Source organism: Pseudophryne corroboree (assembly GCF_028390025.1).
Source record: "Pseudophryne corroboree isolate aPseCor3 chromosome 3 unlocalized genomic scaffold, aPseCor3.hap2 SUPER_3_unloc_5, whole genome shotgun sequence".
In the NCBI taxonomy this organism is placed as follows: domain Eukaryota; kingdom Metazoa; phylum Chordata; class Amphibia; order Anura; family Myobatrachidae; genus Pseudophryne; species Pseudophryne corroboree.
Genome location: NW_026967541.1, coordinates 3,137,839 through 3,156,806, shown reverse-complemented (window position 1 = coordinate 3,156,806; position 18,968 = coordinate 3,137,839). Strand labels below are relative to the sequence as shown.

The following is an 18,968-nucleotide window of genomic DNA, read 5'->3' as shown; positions in this document are numbered from 1 at the left end:
CAAGAAACAAGGGGAGTCAACAGTGAGAGCTGAGTCGGATCTGGACGGGGAGGATCCCGCGTCCTGTAGAGTCCCAGGCGAAGCCGGGTGTTGATTCGCACTTTTGCCCCTTTTAGGGCCAAAGAATGACGATGAGTCTCCAGGAGGAGCTTTACGGTTTCTGTTAGACATGACCACAATATTTCAGGGCGGTAATGTATAGATGTATAGAGAAAACTGTGAGAGGAGTGGGGTAGAGCCCAGTGCCTTGCAGAGAGGGAAAGGCGTTTCACATGGACATCACGGAGGGGCTACACAGAGTGAGCCTGAGCCCCGGCCAGCGGCGACTCCTTCTCTTCGATGATCCAGGGGTGTTCAGAGCCCAGGATGTTATTATGTGTGGAGTTGTTGCCACCTCCAAGAATCCTGTGGGGGTGGAAACAGGGGTAGTCGGCAAGGTAGGAGGTAGAAAGGGAGCTCCAGCCGTTTGTCTCAGAGCCAGGGGGAGTGGAATAGCAGGTTCAGGGTGGAGTTATGAGAGCGTCAATAGAGAGCTGAGGGAGAGACAGCGTCAGAGATCCACGATACTGTTAGGGTCTTGGATGGTATAAAGAGGCATGCAGGTGGGAGTTTTAATGGAGTGCACCCAATTTCATGCAATGAGACCTAATCTCCACCAGGGGGAGCCAGACAAGCAGGGACGACAGGTGCTAAGAATACAGTGTGGTGCCTGGCTTGCTCATCCCCCTCCAGGATCGATACCGGGAGCCCACCCGCAAGGTGAGGTCCGGCCAAGGTCTAGCCGGCGACCAGGGCACCCCCAGGGCCAGGTGGCAGTGAGGGAGGATCGATGGGCACCGGAGTACTGGCCACAGCAGAAGCAGAGGGGGCCTCCTGAGAGCACTAGGGGGGGTAGGAGCGTGCAGGAGGGACGGTGCAGGAGATTCAGAGAGAGGGGTGCACCACAGCGCTGGGGCTCACCTGCTGGCTTTAGGTCTCGGCTTCCGGACGGAGGGTAGGCTCAGGGCAGCGGGGTGGTCTTCCAGGAGACGATTTCCCGCCGGCCGGCACAGCTCCGTGCCGTGTGCGCGATCCGTCTCCTCAGCGGTGCGCGGGTCTAAGCTCTAGGCCTGGAACGGTGTCCTCCTCCCGTCCGGCCGCCAAGCGCCGCACAGCTCCGGCTCTCCTCCGATGTCTCCAGCCGACCGGGTCCAGGGCTCAGCCGCAGTGTTCCGGCGTCTGCCTCAGGCTGTGTTCGGCGTCACCCCCGTTCCTCAGCTGTAGTGGAAGGATCTGGGGTAAAGTCACTCCGGTCCTGGGAGGCCCTCCAGGCCGGTGCGGAAATGGAGGCCCCGGTCTGAGAGGTGCCTGTAGGCCGCAATCCGCGGGAGCTCCGAAAGGTGCTCCCCGATTCCGCGGTTCTAACAGGGGTGCACCAGCAGAGATATAAGGGGCTTAGGTTCTTTTTATTTGGTAGAGGTGGTAGGAAAGAACCTTATGATAGTATTTTTAAGCTTTCAGCAGCAGGAGCCCATGTGCAGCACGTCTGCTGCTCTCTGCATCCAGTCCACGCCTCTGATTCCTGCTTTCTATCTGCAGGATCCTTGAGGGCGGCCGTATCCGGAGACGGTAGGGCCACCTTCTTGGATAAGCGTGTCAACGCCTTGTCTACCCTGGGAGGAGATTCCCAGCGTGACCTATCCGTTGTCGGGAAAGGATACGCCATAAGTAGCCTCCTGGGAATTATGACCTTCTTTTCAGGGGATTCCCAGGCTTTCTCACATAATTCATTTAACTCATGTGAAGGGGGAAAAGTAACCTCTTGTTTTCTCTCCCCAAACATATAAATCCTCTTGTCAGGGATAGGGATTTCCTCAGCAATGTGCAATACATCTTTCATTGCTATAATCATGTAGCGGATGGCTTTAGTCATTTTAGGCTGCAATTTAGCCTCATCGTCGACGACACTGGAGCCAGACTCTGTGTCGATTAACAGACAGTGGACGCTTGTGAGACCCTGATGGCCCCTGCACTGTGGGATCAGGCACTGGGTGAGACCCTGACTGTCCCAAGGCTTCAGCTTTGTCCAACCTCTTATGTAAGGAGTTCACATTATCATTTAACACTTTCCACATATCCAACCAACTTTGTGTCGGCACCGGCAGTGTCGACACCACATCCATCTGCACCTGCTCCGCCTCCACATACCCTTCCTCATCAAACATGTCGACACTGACGTACCGACACACCGCACACACACTGGGAATGCTCTGACTGAGGACAGGACCCCACTAAGGCTTTTGGAGAGACAGAGAAGGAGTATGCCAGCACACACCAGAGCGCTATATCACCCAGGGATTACACTATAATATGTGTTTACCCAGTAGCTGCTGATTTATACCGTTTTGCGCCTAAATTTATGTGCCCCCCCCCCCCCTCTCTTTTTGCCCTTGGAGTACCTGGATACTGCAGGGGAGAGCCTGGGGAGCTGCTTCCTGCTTGTGAAGGAATAATGGCGCTGGTGTGCTGAGGAAGAAGGCCCCGCCCCCTCAGCGGCGGGCTTCTGTCCCACTTAAACTGTGAGGAAAAATGGCGGGGGTATCCCTATATACAGTCTAGGACTGTATATATGGGTGCTTTTTGCCAAAAGGTACATTATTGCTGCCCAGGGCGCCCCCCCCAGCACCTTGCACCCTACAGTGACCGGAGTGTGTAAGTGTGCTGGGGAGCAATGGCGCACAGCTGCGGTGCTGTGCGCTACCTTAGTGAAGACAGAAGTCTTCAAGCCGCCGATTTCGAAGTCTTCTTGCTTCTCCTGGACTTCAGTGCTTCTGGCTCTGTGAGTGGGACGGCGGCGCGGCTCCGGGAACGGACCGCCTGTGTTCGATCCCTCTGGAGCTAATGGTGTCCAGTAGCCTAGAAGCGCAACCCGGCTGCAAGCAGGCAGGTTTGCTTCTCTCCCCTCAGTCCCTCGTAGCAGTGAGTCTGTTGCCAGCAGAGCTCACTGAAAATAAAAAACCTTACAAATACTTTCTTTATCTAGGAAGCTCAGGAGACCCCCTAGAGTGCAACCAGCTCTGGCCGGGCACAGATTCTAACTGAGGTCTGGAGGAGGGGCATAGAGGGAGGAGCCAGTGCACACCAGATGTAGTACTAAATCTTTCTTAAAGTGCCCAGTCTCCTGCAGAGCCCGTCTATTCCCCATGGTCCTTACGGAGTCCCCAGCATCCACTTAGGACGTTCGAGAAAAACAAAAAAACACTATACAGGTTGAGTATCCCTTATCCAAAATGCTTGGGACCAGAGGTATTTTGCATATGGGATTTTTCTGTATTTTGGAATAATTGCATACCATAATGAGATATCATGGTGATGGGGCCTAAATCTAAGCACAGAATGCATTTATGTTTCATATACACCTTATACACACACAGCCTGAAGGTCATTTAATACAATACAGTGATCGCGCTGAGCCAAAAAAAAAAAAAAGTGGGTCCCAGGGACCCCTCACTTCTAAAAATTGGGGTCCTACCAATCTTTTTCTGGGTCCCATTGGAATGAAGGTTCGTATTAATCTTAATCTTGTTTGGACACTACAAAAGTGTTGCAAGGTGAAGGTGATGGGGTGACAGTTCTGCTGGGCTGTGTAGCATGCAGGACACCCTGCACCACAGGTGTAACTAGACATTTTGGTGGCCTTAGGCAGATAGTGAATTGGCGCGGCAATTTTTTTTAGGGGTGTTGCTTCATGGGGACGGGGCGTGACCACATAATAGTGCCACTTCACATTACACCACACAGTAGTGCCGCTTATACACCTTGCACCAGGTAGAACCTCCTATACACACTGCGACAGAGCATTTTATACACTTTGCTCCAGGTACAGCACGTTATTATACACATTGCGCCAGGCAGAGCACGTTATTATACACATTGCGCCAGGTACAGCACGTTATTATACACATTGCGCCAGGCAGAGCACGTTATTATACACATTGCGCCAGGCAGAGCACGTTATTATACACATTGCGCCAGGCAGAGCACGTTATTATACACATTGCGCCAGGCAGAGCACGTTATTATACACATTGCGCCAGGTAGAGCACGTTATTATACACATTGCGCCAGGCAGAGCACGTTATTATACACATTGCGCCAGGCAGAGCACGTTATTATACACATTGCGCCAGGCAGAGCACGTTATTATACACATTGCGCCAGGCAGAGCACGTTATTATACACATTGCGCCAGGTACAGCACGTCAGTATACACATTGCGCCAGGCAGAGCACGTCATTATACACATTGCGCCAGGCAGAGCACGTCAGTATACACATTGCGCCAGGCAGAGCACGACACTATACACATTGCGCCAGGCAGAGCATGACAGTATACACATTGCGCCAGGCAGAGCATGACAGTATACACATTGCGCCAGGCAGAGCACGACAGTATACACATTGCGCCAGGCAGAGCACGACAGTATACACATTGCGCCAGGCAGAGCACGACAGTATACACATTGCGCCAGGCAGAGCACGACAGTATACACATTGCGCCAGGCAGAGCACGTTATTATACACATTGCGCCAGGCAGAGCACGTCAGTATACACATTGCGCCAGGCAGAGCACGACAGTATACACATTGCGCCAGGCAGAGCACGACAGTATACACATTGCGCCAGGCAGAGCACGACAGTATACACATTGCGCCAGGCAGAGCACGACAGTATACACATTGCGCCAGGCAGAGCACGACAGTATACACATTGCGCCAGGCAGAGCACGACAGTATACACATTGCGCCAGGCAGAGCACGACAGTATACACATTGCGCCAGGCAGAGCACGACAGTATACACATTGCGCCAGGCAGAGCACCATACAGACACACACATACTTATTATAAGTAAACCAACATCGACACACATGTATTTAAACAGATACAAACACAAGCTGCCCATCCCTGTTACCGGGTTGCTGGGTGCTGAGAATGGCAGGTGATCCATGACGATAAGGGAGTAGCTGCAGATTAAGGTTTTAGCCGGGAACAGAGCTCTTTCCACTCCGCGTCTCCTGCTGACCGCCCCCAGGCCCGAGCTCCATAGACACACTGCCTGACATGCTGTCCTGCCCCCGCCGCCAGGTAATCACTGATCAGTTCTGGGCACCGCTCTCTCTGCTGTGTCGGGCCGGCTGTGCGTGCGGGGAGGCGGCAGCAATGTCTATCAGTGACCCGGCCACCGGGGGTACAGGGAGCTCACGGCAGCAACTTGTAAGGGGACGGGGAAGCGGCACCAACCACGCTCCACCCTCCCTGTCTATCAGTGACTGTGGGGGGGGGGGTCACCAACCGCAGCGCAGCACCAATTGGAAGGGGACGGGGAGGCGGCACCAACCACCCTCCCTCCCTGTCTATCAGAGACCCGGGGAGGGGGAGGGAGAGAGCTCACGCCAGCGCAGCACCAATTGGAAGGGGAGGAAGCAAGAGGATTATAACACTGGATGGTCGCGGTGTGCAGCGTGTAATCACAGCGCGTCCTGTGGGACCCGCTGATTTTTGAAAACTGGGTCCCTTACTGCTTATAGCGGGTAAAATATGCGCTATAGCGAGTATTTGCGATCACTGACAATATGTTTAATAACTTTGTGCATTAAACAAAGTTTGCGTACATTGAGCCATCAAAAAACAAAGGTTTCACTATCTCACTCACTCAAAAAAGTCCGTATTTCGGAATATTTGGATATGGGATACTCAACCTGTAATGATATTTCAATACAGTCAGATTAAACTGAGGTGAAACAGTATAATATCAGTGTATAATACACACAGCTTCTCTACTGATCATATAGTGACAGTCACTTTGGTATATTGGTGAGACCCTAAATCCCACCTACCTGATCCTCCTGTGGGATCCTGTGATTCTCCTCTGTACAGTCCTGGGAATACAGAGGACGGGGACATCTCTCTGGGGTATCTCTGTTACTGGGCCCATCTGTAGGAGACACACAGTGACTGAGTACAGTGTATATATGTGATTATCAGATGATGTGTGTATATAGGGGACCCCATACCTGCTCTCCCCTGTACAATACATGACAGTCTCCTCTTACCCAGTGATGTGAGGGGCCGGTGATTCTCCATCATCACGTCCTTGTACAGACCCCTGTGTTCCTCTATATACTCCTCCTCCTGCATGGAGACATAGACAGTGACATCCTGACACCTTATAGGAACCTGACACCCACAGTGATACAGTCATCACCCAGACACATCCCCTGGTGTTACTGTATAATGTCCCATTCCCAGCAGTCACCTCTCCAGCCATCACCTAGACACATCCCCCGGTGTTACTGTATAATGTCCCATTCCCAGCAGTCACCTCTCCAGTCATCACCCAGACACGTCCCCTGGTGTTACTGTATAATGTCCCATTCCCAGCAGTCACCTCTCCAGTCATCACCCAGACACCTCCCCTGGTGTTACTGTATAATGCCCCATTCCCAGCAGTCACCTCTCCAGTCATCACCCAGACACATCCCCTGGTGTTACTGTATAATGTCCCATTCCCAGCAGTCACCTCTCCAGTCATCACCCAGACACATCCCCTGGTGTTACTGTATAATGTCCCATTCCCAGCAGTCACCTCTCCAGTCATCACCCAGACACGTCCCCTGGTGTTACTGTATAATGTCCCATTCCCGGCATTTACCTCTATCACCCGTACACATCCCCCGGTGTTACTGTATAATGCCCCATTCCCAGCAGTCACCTCTCCAGTCATCACCCAGACACGTCCCCCGGTGTTACTGTATAATGTCCCATTCCCAGCAGTCACCTCTCCAGTCATCACCCAGACACGTCCCCCGGTGTTACTGTATAATGTCCCATTCCCAGCAGTCACCTCTCCAGTCATCACCCAGACACGTCCCCCGGTGTTACTGTATAATGTCCCATTCCCAGCAGTCACCTCTCCAGTCATCACCCAGACACATTCTCTGGTGTTACTGTATAATGTCCCATTCCCAGCAGTCACCTCTCCAGTCATCACCCAGACACGTCCCCTGGTGTTACTGTATAATGCCCCATTCCCGGCAGTCACCTCTCCAGTCATCACCCAGACACGTCCAACAGTGTTACTGTATAATGCCTCATTCCCAGCAGTCACCTCTCCAGTCATCACCCAGACACATCCCCTGGTGTTACTGTTTAATATCCCATTCCCAGCAGTCACCTCTCCAGTCATCACCCAGACACGTCCCCTGGTGTTACTGTACAATGCCCCATTCCCAGCATTCACCTCTCCAGTCATCACCCAGACACGTCCCCTGGTGTTACTGTATAATGCCACATTCCCAGCAGTCACCTCTCCAGTCATCACCCAGACACATCCCCCGGTGTTACTGTACAATGCCCCATTCCCAGCATTCACCTCTCCAGTCATCACCCAGACACGTCCCCTGGTGTTACTGTATAATGTCCCATTCCCAGCAGTCACCTCTCCAGTCATCACCCAGACACATCCCCCGGTGTTACTGTTTAATATCCCATTCCCAGCAGTCACCTCTCCAGTCATCACCCAGACACGTCCAACAGTGTTACTGTATAATGCCTCATTCCCAGCAGTCACCTCTCCAGTCATCACCCAGACACATCCCCTGGTGTTACTGTATAATGCCCCATTCCCAGCATTCACCTCTCCAGTCATCATCCAGACACATCCCCTGGTGTTACTGTATAATGCCCCATTCCCAGCAGTCACCTCTCCAGTCATCACCCAGACACTTCTCATGGTGTTACTGTATAATATCCCATTCCCAGCAGTCACCTCTCCAGTCAGCAGCTGAATGATCTTGTTAGAGAGTTCCAGGATCTTCTGGTCAATGTGTCTCATGTGTCAGTGAGTGAGGTGGAGGCACCGTGTTGGGGCTCTGGGTCCTGCGCAGTCCTCCTGACACACGGGGATGGCTGCTCGGTGTCTCACACTCACAGGATGTCTTCTTCACTACTGTGTAACCCTGCGAAATGGGGGAGACATCACTGTAAATACACACAGATCCCCTCACGTCCCCAGTCATGTCCCTGTATTATTAATATAGATATGTGATGTCACTGTGCCACTCCCAGTTCCCCTCACGTCCCCAGTCATGTCCCTGTATTACTACTGTGCCAATAGACACACTCAACCCAACCCACACAGTGCACCTGTCCTGTAACGGGCACACTTACCTCTGCATTATGGTTACCTCCTTTCTACTCAATGCACCTACCAGACATACACACCAGGGATGTGCGGTGAGGTACATTTATCAGGAGGCAATGGCTAGTACCAGAGCCAGATTTACACACAATATATGAGCCCAAGGATTACACATAGGTGCAGCGGTATGCACACGTGGGCATTACACACAGGGGCAGCGGTATGCACACGTGAGCATTGTACACAGTTGCAGTGGTATATACACGTGGGCATTGTACACAGGTGCAGAGGTATACACACGTGGGCATTATACACAGGTGCAGAGGTATACACACGTGGGCATTATACACAGGTGCAGTGGTATACACACGTGGGCATTATACACAGGTGCAGAGGTATACACACGTGGGCATTATACACAGGTGCAGAGGTATATACACGTGGGCATAATACACAGGTGCAGAGGTATACACACGTGGGCATTGTACACAGGTGCAGAGGTATACACACGTGAGCATTATACACAGGTGCAGAGGTATACACACGTGAGCATTATACACAGGTGCAGAGGTATACACACGTGGGCATTAGACACAGGTGCAGAGGTATACACACGTGGGCTATATACACAGGTGCAGTGGTATATACACGTGGGCATTAGACACAGGTGCAGAGGTATACACACGTGGGCATTAGACACAGGTGCAGAGGTATACACACGTGGGCATTAGACACAGGTGCAGAGGTATACACACGTGGGCATTAGACACAGGTGCAGAAGTATATACACGTGGGCATTAGACACAGGTGCAGAAGTATACACACGTGGGCATTATACACAGGTGCAGAGGTATACACACGTGGGCATTATACACAGGTGCAGAGGTATACACACGTGGGCATTATACACAGGTGCAAAGGTATACACACGTGGGCATTATACACAGGTGCAGAGGTATATACACGTGGGCATTATACACAGGTGCAGAGGTATATACACGTGGGCATTATACACAGGTGCAGAGGTATACACACGTGGGCATTGTACACAGGTGCAGAGGTATACACACGTGGGCATTATACACAGGTGCAGAGGTATACACACGTGGGCATTATACACAGGTGCAGAGGTATACACACGTGGGCATTAGACACAGATGCAGAGGTATACACACGTGGGCATTATACACAGGCGCAGAGGTATACACACGTGAGCATTATACACAGGTGCAGAGGCATATACACGTGGGCATTAGACACAGGTGCAGAGGTATACACACGTGGGCTATATACACAGGTGCAGAGGTATACACACGTGGGCATTGTACACAGGTGCAGAGGTATACACACGTGGGCATTATACACAGGTGCAGAGGTATACACACGTGGGCATTAGACACAGGTGCAGAGGTATATACACGTGGGCATTATACACAGGTGCAGAGGTATACACACGTGGGCATTATACACAGGTGCAGAGGTATACACACGTGGGCATTATACACAGGTGCAGAGGTATACACACGTGGGCATTATACACAGGTGCAGAGGTATACACACGTGGGCATTATACACAGGTGCAGAGGTATACACACGTGGGCATTATACACAGGTGCAGAGGTATACACACGTGGGCATTATACACAGGTGCAGAGGTATACACACGTGGGCATTAGACACAGGTGCAGAGGTATACACACGTGGGCATTATACACAGGTGCAGAGGTATACACACGTGGGCATTATACACAGGTGCAGAGGTATACACACGTGGGCATTATACACAGGTGCAGAGGTATACACACGTGGGCATTAGACACAGGTGCAGAGGTATACACACGTGGGCATTATACACAGGTGCAGAGGTATACACACGTGGGCATTAGACACAAGTGCAGTGGTATACACACGTGGGCATTATACACAGGTGCAGAGGTATACACACGTGAGCATTATACACAGGTGCAGAGGTATATACACGTGGGCATTATACACAGGTGCAGAGGTATATACACGTGGGCATAATACACAGGTGCAGAGGTATACACACGTGGGCATTGTACACAGGTGCAGAGGTATACACACGTGGGCATTATACACAGGTGCAGAGGTATACACACGTGGGCATTATACACAGGTGCAGAGGTATACACACGTGGGCATTAGACACAGATGCAGAGGTATACACACGTGGGCATTATACACAGGTGCAGAGGTATACACACGTGGGCATTATACACAGGTGCAGAGGTATATACACGTGGGCATTATACACAGGTGCAGAGGTATACACACGTGGGCATTAGACACAGGTGCAGAGGTATACACACGTGGGCATTGTACACAGGTGCAGAGGTATACACACGTGGGCATTGTACACAGGTGCAGAGGTATACACACGTGGGCATTGTACACAGGTGCAGAGGTATACACACGTGGGCATTGTACACAGGTGCAGAGGTATACACACGTGGGCATTATACACAGGTGCAGAGGTATACACACGTGGGCATTATACACAGGTGCAGAGGTATACACACGTGGGCTATATACACAGGTGCAGAGGTATACACACGTGGGCATTATACACAGGTGCAGAGGTATACACACGTGGGCATTATACACAGGTGCAGAGGTATATACACGTGGGCTATATACACAGGTGCAGAGGTATACACACGTGAGCATTATACACAGGTGCAGAGGTATACACACGTGGGCATTATACACAGGTGCAGAGGTATACACACGTGGGCATTATACACAGGTGCAGAGGTATACACACGTGGGCTATATACACAGGTGCAGAGGTATACACACGTGAGCATTATACACAGGTGCAGAGGTATACACACGTGGGCATTATACACAGGTGCAGAGGTATACACACGTGGGCATTATACACAGGTGCAGAGGTATACACACGTGGGCATTAGACACAGGTGCAGAGGTATATACACGTGGTCATTATACACAGGTGCAGAGGTATATACACGTGGTCATTATACACAGGTGCAGAGGTATACACACGTGGGCATTATACACAGGTGCAGAGGTATATACACGTGGGCATTATACACAGGTGCAGAGGTATACACACGTGGGCATTAGATACAGGTGCAGAGGTATATACACGTGGGCATTATACACAGGTGCAGAGGTATACCCACGTGGGCATTATACACAGGTGCAGAGGCATACACACGTGGGCATTAGACACAGGTGCAGAGGTATATACACGTGGGCATTAGACACAGGTGCAGAGGTATATACACGTGGGCATTAGACACAGGTGCAGAGGTATACACACGTGGGCATTAGACACAGGTGCAGAGGTATACACACGTGGGCATTAGACACAGGTGCAGAGGTATACACACGTGGGCATTAGACACAGGTGCAGAGGTATACACACGTGGGCATTATACACAGGTGCAGAGGTATACACACGTGGGCATTATACACAGGTGCAGAGGTACACACACGTGGGCATTAGACACAGGTGCAGAGGTACACACACGTGGGCATTGGACACAGGTGCAGAGGTATACACACGTGGGCATTAGACACAGGTGCAGAGGTATACACACGTGGGCATTAGACACAGGTGCAGAGGTATACACACGTGGGCATTGGACACAGGTGCAGAGGTATACACACGTGGGCATTATACACAGGTGCAGAGGTATACACACGTGGGCATTATACACAGGTGCAGCGGTATACACACGTGGGCATTATACACAGGTGCAGCGGTATACACACGTGGGCATTATACACAGGTGCAGAGGTATACACACGTGGGCATTAGACACAGGTGCAGTGGTATACACACGTGGGCATTATACACAGGAGCAGTGGTATATACACGTGGGCATTATACACAGGTGCAGTGGTATATACACGTGGGCATTATACACAGGTGCAGTGGTATATACACGTGGGCATTATACACAGGTGCAGTGGTATATACACGTGGGCATTATACACAGGTGCAGAGGTATATACACGTGGGCATTATACACAGGTGCAGTGGTATATACACGTGGGCATTATACACAGGTGCAGTGGTATATACACGTGGGCATTAGACACAGGTGCAGTGGTATATACACGTGGGCATTAGACACAGGTGCAGTGGTATATACACGTGGGCATTAGACACAGGTGCAGTGGTATATACACGTGGGCATTAGACACAGGTGCAGTGGTATATACACGTGGGCATTAGACACAGGTGCAGTGGTATATACACGTGGGCATTATACACAGGTGCAGAGGTATACACACGTGGGCATTATACACAGGGCAGAGGTATATACATGTGGGCATTATACACAGGTGCAGCAGTGTATACATGTGGATATTATACACAGGTGCAGCAGTATATACACATTTGGGTATTATACACATGTGCAGCAGTATACACATGTGGGCAATATACACATGTGCAGCGGTATATACATGTGGACATTATACACAGGTGCAGCAGTTTACACACATTTGGGCATTATACACAGGAGGAGTAGTATAAATTTGGTGAGTGCGGGTAAGGTAGGTGGAGGGGGGGGGCACTGCCTAGGTAGGTGACGGCCGGGGGGGCGGGGAAACGACAGGTGACGGGCGCGGGGGGGGGGTTTAAACGACAGGTGACGGCCAGGGGGGGGGGGGGGGGGAGAACGACGACAGGTGACGGCCAGGGGTGGGGGAACGACAGGTGACCGCAAAGGGGGGGGGGGGAACGCCAGGTGACAGTCAGGGGGGACGGCAGGTGATGAAAAGGGGGTGGCAGGAGAGGAAGATGCGTCAGGGTACAGCCAGGCAGATGCAGGAGAGGCAGGTGATGAGTAGGGGGCTGCAGGTGAGGCAGCAGGGTACAAGCAGGAGAGCCAGGTGACGGACATGTGGGTGGCAGGAGATGCAGGTGGTGGAAGATGACGGGCCGGGGATGGTAGAAGAGGCAATGGAGGAAAGGTACAGGCAGAGGCGCACAGGTAAGACAGGCGAAAGACAGCGGGTGGTAGTAGAGGCAGGAAAGTGGCAGGTGATGGGCAGGGAGGTGGTAGGAGAGGCAGGTGGTGGCAGGTGATGGGCAGGGGGTGGTAGGAGAGGCAGGTGGTGGGCAGGGGGTGGTAGGAGAGGCAGGTGATGGGCAGGTGGGTGGTAGGAGAGGCAGGGGGCAGGAGTGTCAGGCAACTGGCAAGCGGCTGCAGAAGACTGGCAGGGTACAGGACAGGGTGGTAGGGTATAGACTGAGGATGGCAGGTGGTGGCAAGAGAGGCGGGTGACAGACGGGGTGGCAGGAGGTGGTAGGGTACAGGCAGGGGGTGGCAGGAGCGGTGGGTGACAGGCAGCGGGTGGCAGGATACATACAGGGAGTGGCAGATGACATGCAAGGGATGGCATAAGAGGTGGGTGACATGCAGGGGGTGGCAGGAGAGGAAGGTGACATACAGGGAGGGGCAGATGACAAGCAGTGGATGGCATGAGAAGTGGGTGACAGACAGGGGGTGGTAAGGTACCGGACTGGGTGGTAGGGTATAGACTGGGGGCGGCAGGAGAGGCGGGTGGCAGGGTACAGGCAGGAGGTGGAAGGAAAGGTGGGTGACAGGCAGTGGGTGGCAGGGTACAGGCAGGAGGTGGAAGGAAAGGTGGGTGACAGGCAGCGAGTGGCAGGGGGAGGCAGATGACATGCAGGGGATGGCATGAGAGGTGGGTGACAGGCAGGGGCGTCAGCAGAGGCAGGTGAAATACAGGGAGTAACAGATGACAGGCAGGGGATGGCATGAGAGGTGGGTGACAGGCAGGAGTGGCAGGGTAGAGGCAGGGGGTGGCAGGAGAGGCGGGTGACAGACGGGGTGGTAAGGTACAGGCAGGGGGCAGCAGGTGATGTGGCATTAGGACAATGTCAGGGGCAGGAGAGGGGGCATTAATTAGGAGAATGTCAGGGGCAGCAGGCATTAGGAGAATGTCAGGGGCGGCAGGTGAGGGGGCATTAGGAGAATGTCAGGGGCGGCAGGTGAGGGGGCATTAGGAGAATGTCAGGGGCGGCATGTGAGGGGGCATTAGGAGAATGTCAGGGGCGGCATGTGAGGGGGCATTAGGAGAATGTCAGGGGCAGCATGTGAGGGGGCATTAGGAGCATGTCAGGGGCAGCAAGTGGGGTATTAGGATAATGTCAGGGTCAGGTGAGGGGGTATTAGGAGAATATAGTGGCAGGTGGGAGGCTATTATGAGACTATAGGGGCAGCAGGTGAGGGGGTATTAGGAGAATATAGGGGCAGCAGGTGAGGGGGTATTAGGAGAATATAGGGACAGCAGGTGAGGAGGCATTAGGAAAATATAGGGGCCGCAGGTGAGGGGGCATTAGGACAATGTCAGGGGCCGCAGGTGAGGGGGCATTAGGACAATGTCAGGGGCTGCAGGTGAGGGGGCATTAGGACAATGTCAGGGGCTGCAGGTGAGGGGGCATTAGGACAATGTCAGGGGCAGCAGGTGTGGGGGCATTAGGAGATTGTAGGGAATGCAGGTGAGGGGGTATTAGGAGAATGTCAGTGGCAGGAGAGAGAGCAATAGAAGGGCATTAGGTGAGGGGGCATTAGTAGAATGTCAGGGGAAGGAGAGGGGGTATTAGGATAGGTTGGGGGCAGGGGAGGGGGTATTAGGAGAGGTTCGGGCAGGAGAGGGGGTATTAGGAGAGGACGGGGCAGGAAATGGGGTATTAGGAGAGGAAGGGGAAGGAGAGGGGGTATTAGGAGAGGATGGGGCAGGAGAGGGGGTATTAGGAGAGGATGGGGCAGGAGAGGGGGTATTAGGAGAGGATGGGGCAGGAGAAGGGGTATTAGGAGAGGATGGGGCAGGAGAAGGGGTATTAGGAGAGGATGGGGCAGGAGAAGGGGTATTAGGAGAGGATGGGGCAGGAGAAGGGGTATTAGGAGAGGATGGGGCAGGAGAAGGGGTATTAGGAGAGGATGGGGCAGGAGAAGGGGTATTAGGAGAGGATGGGGCAGGAGAAGGGGTATTAGGAGAGGATGGGGCAGGAGAAGGGGTATTAGGAGAGGATGGGGCAGGAGAAGGGGTATTAGGAGAGGATGGGGCAGGAGAAGGGGTATTAGGAGAGGATGGGGCAGGAGAAGGGGTATTAGGAGAGGATGGGGCAGGAGAAGGGGTATTAGGAGAGGATGGGGCAGGAGAGGGGGTATTAGGAGAGGTAGGAGGCAGGAGAGGGGGTATTAGGAGCGGTAGGAGGCAGGAGAGGGGGTATTAGGAGCGGTAGGAGGCAGGAGAGGGGGTATTAGGAGAGGATGGGGGCTGGAGAGGGGGTATTAGGAGAGGATGGGACAGGAGATGGGGTATTAGGAGAGGTAGGAGGCAGGAGAGGGGGTAATAGGAGAGGTGGGGGCAGGAGAGGGGGTAATAGGAGAGGTGGGGGCAGGAGAGGGGGTAATAGGAGAGGATGGGACAGGAGAGGGGGTATTAGGAGAGGTTGGGGCAGGAGAGGGGGTATTAGGAGAGGTTGGGGCAGGAGAGGGGGTATTAGGAGAGGTTGGGGCAGGAGTGGGGGAATTAGGAGAGGATGGGGCAGGAGAGGGGGTATTAGGAGAGGTAGGAGGCAGGAGAGGGGGTATTAGGAGAGGTAGGAGGCAGGAGAGGGGGTAATAGGAGAGGTGGGGGCAGGAGAGGGGGTATTAGGAGAGGATGGGACAGGAGAGGGGGTATTAGGAGAGGATGGGACAGGAGAGGGGGTATTAGGAGAGGTTGGGGCAGGAGAGGGGGAATTAGGAGAGGATGGGGCTGGAGAGGGGGTATTAGGAGAGGATGGGACAGGAGAGGGGGTATTAGGAGAGGATGGGGGCTGGAGAGGGGGTATTAGGAGAGGATGGGACAGGAGATGGGGTATTAGGAGAGGTAGGAGGCAGGAGAGGGGGTATTAGGAGAGGTGGGGGCAGGAGAGGGGGTATTAGGAGAGGTGGGGGCAGGAGAGGGGGTATTAGGAGAGGTTGGGGCAGGAGAGGGGGTATTAGGAGAGGTTGGGGCAGGAGAGGGGGAATTAGTAGAGGATGGGGCAGGAGAGGGGGTATTAGGAGAGGATGGGGGCAGGAGAGGGGGTATTAGGAGAGGTTGGGGGCAGGAGAGGGAGTATTAGGAGAGGTTGGGGCAGGAGAGGGGGTATTAGGAGAGGATGGGGGCAGGAGAGGGGTATTAGGAGAGGATGGGGCAGGAGAGGGGGTATTAGGAGAGGATGGGGGCAGGAGAGGGGGTATTAGGAGAGGTTGGGGGCAGGAGACAGGAGGGATGAGGGGACATTACCTGGAGGATAAGGCAGCAGTTCCCACCCTGGCCTGGACGGTGAAATGTGTACCGGAAGTGGGCGGGGCGGAATTTCCGTGGGATCAGCATAACGCATGGGATTATGGGTAGTGACTACCACGGTAACTCAGCAACCAGGAGCAGCCCCGCCCACTCACTGCTTATAGGCCGCAGCTTCCAGTCACTATCACACTCAGCCCCGCCCTTACTCCCTCTCATAGGCCGCAATGCTCTGTCACTCATTTACCCCCAGCCCCGCCCACTCATTGCCCATTAGATGCAACGCCTCGTCACACAACAACCTCTCCCTGCCCGCCCACACTCGCGCCCATTGGCCGCCGTATTCTAGCACTCTCCTGTCCATTGGCCGCGGCCACGCCCACTCTCCTGCTCATAAGCCGCAGCTTCCAGTCACTGTTACACCCAGCCCCGCCCTCTCTCCCTCTCATAGGTCGCAATGCCCCGTCACTCAACTAGCTCCAGCTCCGCCCACAGCACGCAGATTCCCGTCATTCAGCCATCATTAGCCCCGCCTACTGTCTGTCCCCGGCTCCCTGTTACGTCATTATCAGAGCTCAGACTCATTCCCACAAGGCAGCAGGAGCAGAGAGCAGCCATTGCTGTGTCTGGCAGCAGGTAATGATATTATTATTATTATTCTATAGGCTGAGCAGCTCTGGTGTCAGGTTCTGTACTACAGGGGGAGCAGCCTCTGGTGCCTTGTTATAGTGCAGCTGGAGCAGCCTCTGGTGCTGCATTATCCCTGTACAGGTGGCTGACACTCTAGTGTCCTATTACTGTAATACAGGTGGCGCAGACCCCGCCGTTACCGTAATGCAGGAGGCGCAGACCCCGCCGTTACCGTAATGCAGGAGGCGCAGACCCCGCCGTTACCGTAATACAGGTGGCGCAGACCCCGCCGTTACCGTAATACAGGTGGCGCAGACCCCGCCGTTACCGTAATACAGGTGGCGCACACCCCGCCGTTACCGTAATACAGGTGGTGCAGACCCCGCCGTTACCGTAATACAGGAGGCGCAGACCCCGTCGTTACCGTAGTACAGGTGGCGCAGACCCCGCCGTTATCGTAATACAGGTGGCGCAGTCCCCGCTGTTACCGTAATACAGATGGCGCAGACCCCGCCGTTTCCGTAATACAGATGGCGCACATCCCGCCTTTACCGTGATTCAGGTGGCACAGAACCCGCCGTTACTGTAATTCTATAAACGGGACATTACAGGTGTTGTGTCCTGTGGCATTGTACTATACAGGTGGAGCGGCATATGTTGTATTAATATTCATTGGAGCTGTATTAAAATACAGGGGAGTGGCATGTGTTGTCCTACTGTACAGGGGGAGCGACCTGGGGCATCCTCCTATACAGGGGTAGTGGATTATGACATCCTACTATACAGGGGGAGCAGCCTGTGTTGCCCTTTTATACAGGGTAAGTGGCCTGTGGTGTCTTGTTACTTTTATTATATAGGGTGAGCGACATGTATTGTCTTTCTATACAGAAGGAGTGGCCTGTGTTGTCATATTACAGGGGTAGCATCCTGCACTGTCATAGTATACAGGGGGAGTGGCCTGTGTTGTCATAATATACAAGTGGAGGGACCTGTGGTGTCTTGTTACTATTATTATATAGGGTGGGCGGAATGTATTTTCTTTCTATACAGAATGCGTGGCCTGTGTTGTCATAATATACAGGGGGAGCGGCATGTGTTGTCATAATATACAGGGGCAGCGGCATGTGTTGTCATAATATACAGGGGCAGCGGCCTGTGTTGTCATAATATACAGGGGTAGCTTCCTGTGCTGTCATAGTATACAGGGGCTGCGGCCTGTGTTGTCATAGTATACAGGGGTAGCTTCCTGTGCTGTCATAGTATACATGGGGAGCGGCCTGTGTTGTATTTATTAGCAGTTTCTTATATAGTGCAGCATATTCTGTTGCGCTTTACAATTAGAACAGCAGTAATAGAACGAAACAGGGTCAAAACAGACAGACATAGAGGTAGGAAGGTCCTGCTTGCATGCTTACAATCTATGGGGTAATAGGCATTGATACACAAGGATAGATGCTACCTGTTGCATAATGGTCCACCAGCTTGCCAGTTTCTTAATGGGTTGTATGATATGATCACCCAGCAATGAGATGAGGAATAGACTGAGAACAACAGAGGACCCAAGACTGAGACTTGCGGTACTCCAACTTATAGAGGTAGAGAAGAAGAGGTAGAATCAGAGAAGTGACACTGAAAGAGCGATTAGATAGGTAGGATGAGAACCAGGAGAGGGCTGTGTCCTGAAGACCTAGGGATTGTAGTGTTTGTATGAGAAGAGAGTGGTCAACAGTGTCATAAGCAGCAGAGAGATCTAGAAGAATGAGTAGTGTGTAGTGGGCTTTAGATCTAGCAGTGACTAGATCATTCACTACTATGGTCAGCGCCGTCTCTGTGGAGTGTTGGGCATGA

The 18,968-nt window shown here is 52.9% G+C and overlaps 1 protein-coding gene and 1 long non-coding RNA gene across 2 annotated transcripts in view; both read right to left on the bottom strand.

The window, feature by feature from the left end:
- The window catches only part of LOC134984374 (zinc finger protein 260-like), a 207,638-nt gene that overhangs the window by 13,622 nt on the left and 175,048 nt on the right, over window positions 1-18,968 (bottom strand). The gene's annotated exons all lie outside the window — the stretch shown is intronic.
- On the bottom strand, window positions 6,087-16,615 carry LOC134984376 (uncharacterized). The gene is made up of 3 exons (XR_010191744.1): window positions 16,491-16,615; window positions 7,809-7,998; window positions 6,087-6,172 (listed from the first exon to the last, which is right to left on the bottom strand). It is a non-coding gene; the product is annotated as an uncharacterized LOC134984376 (long non-coding RNA).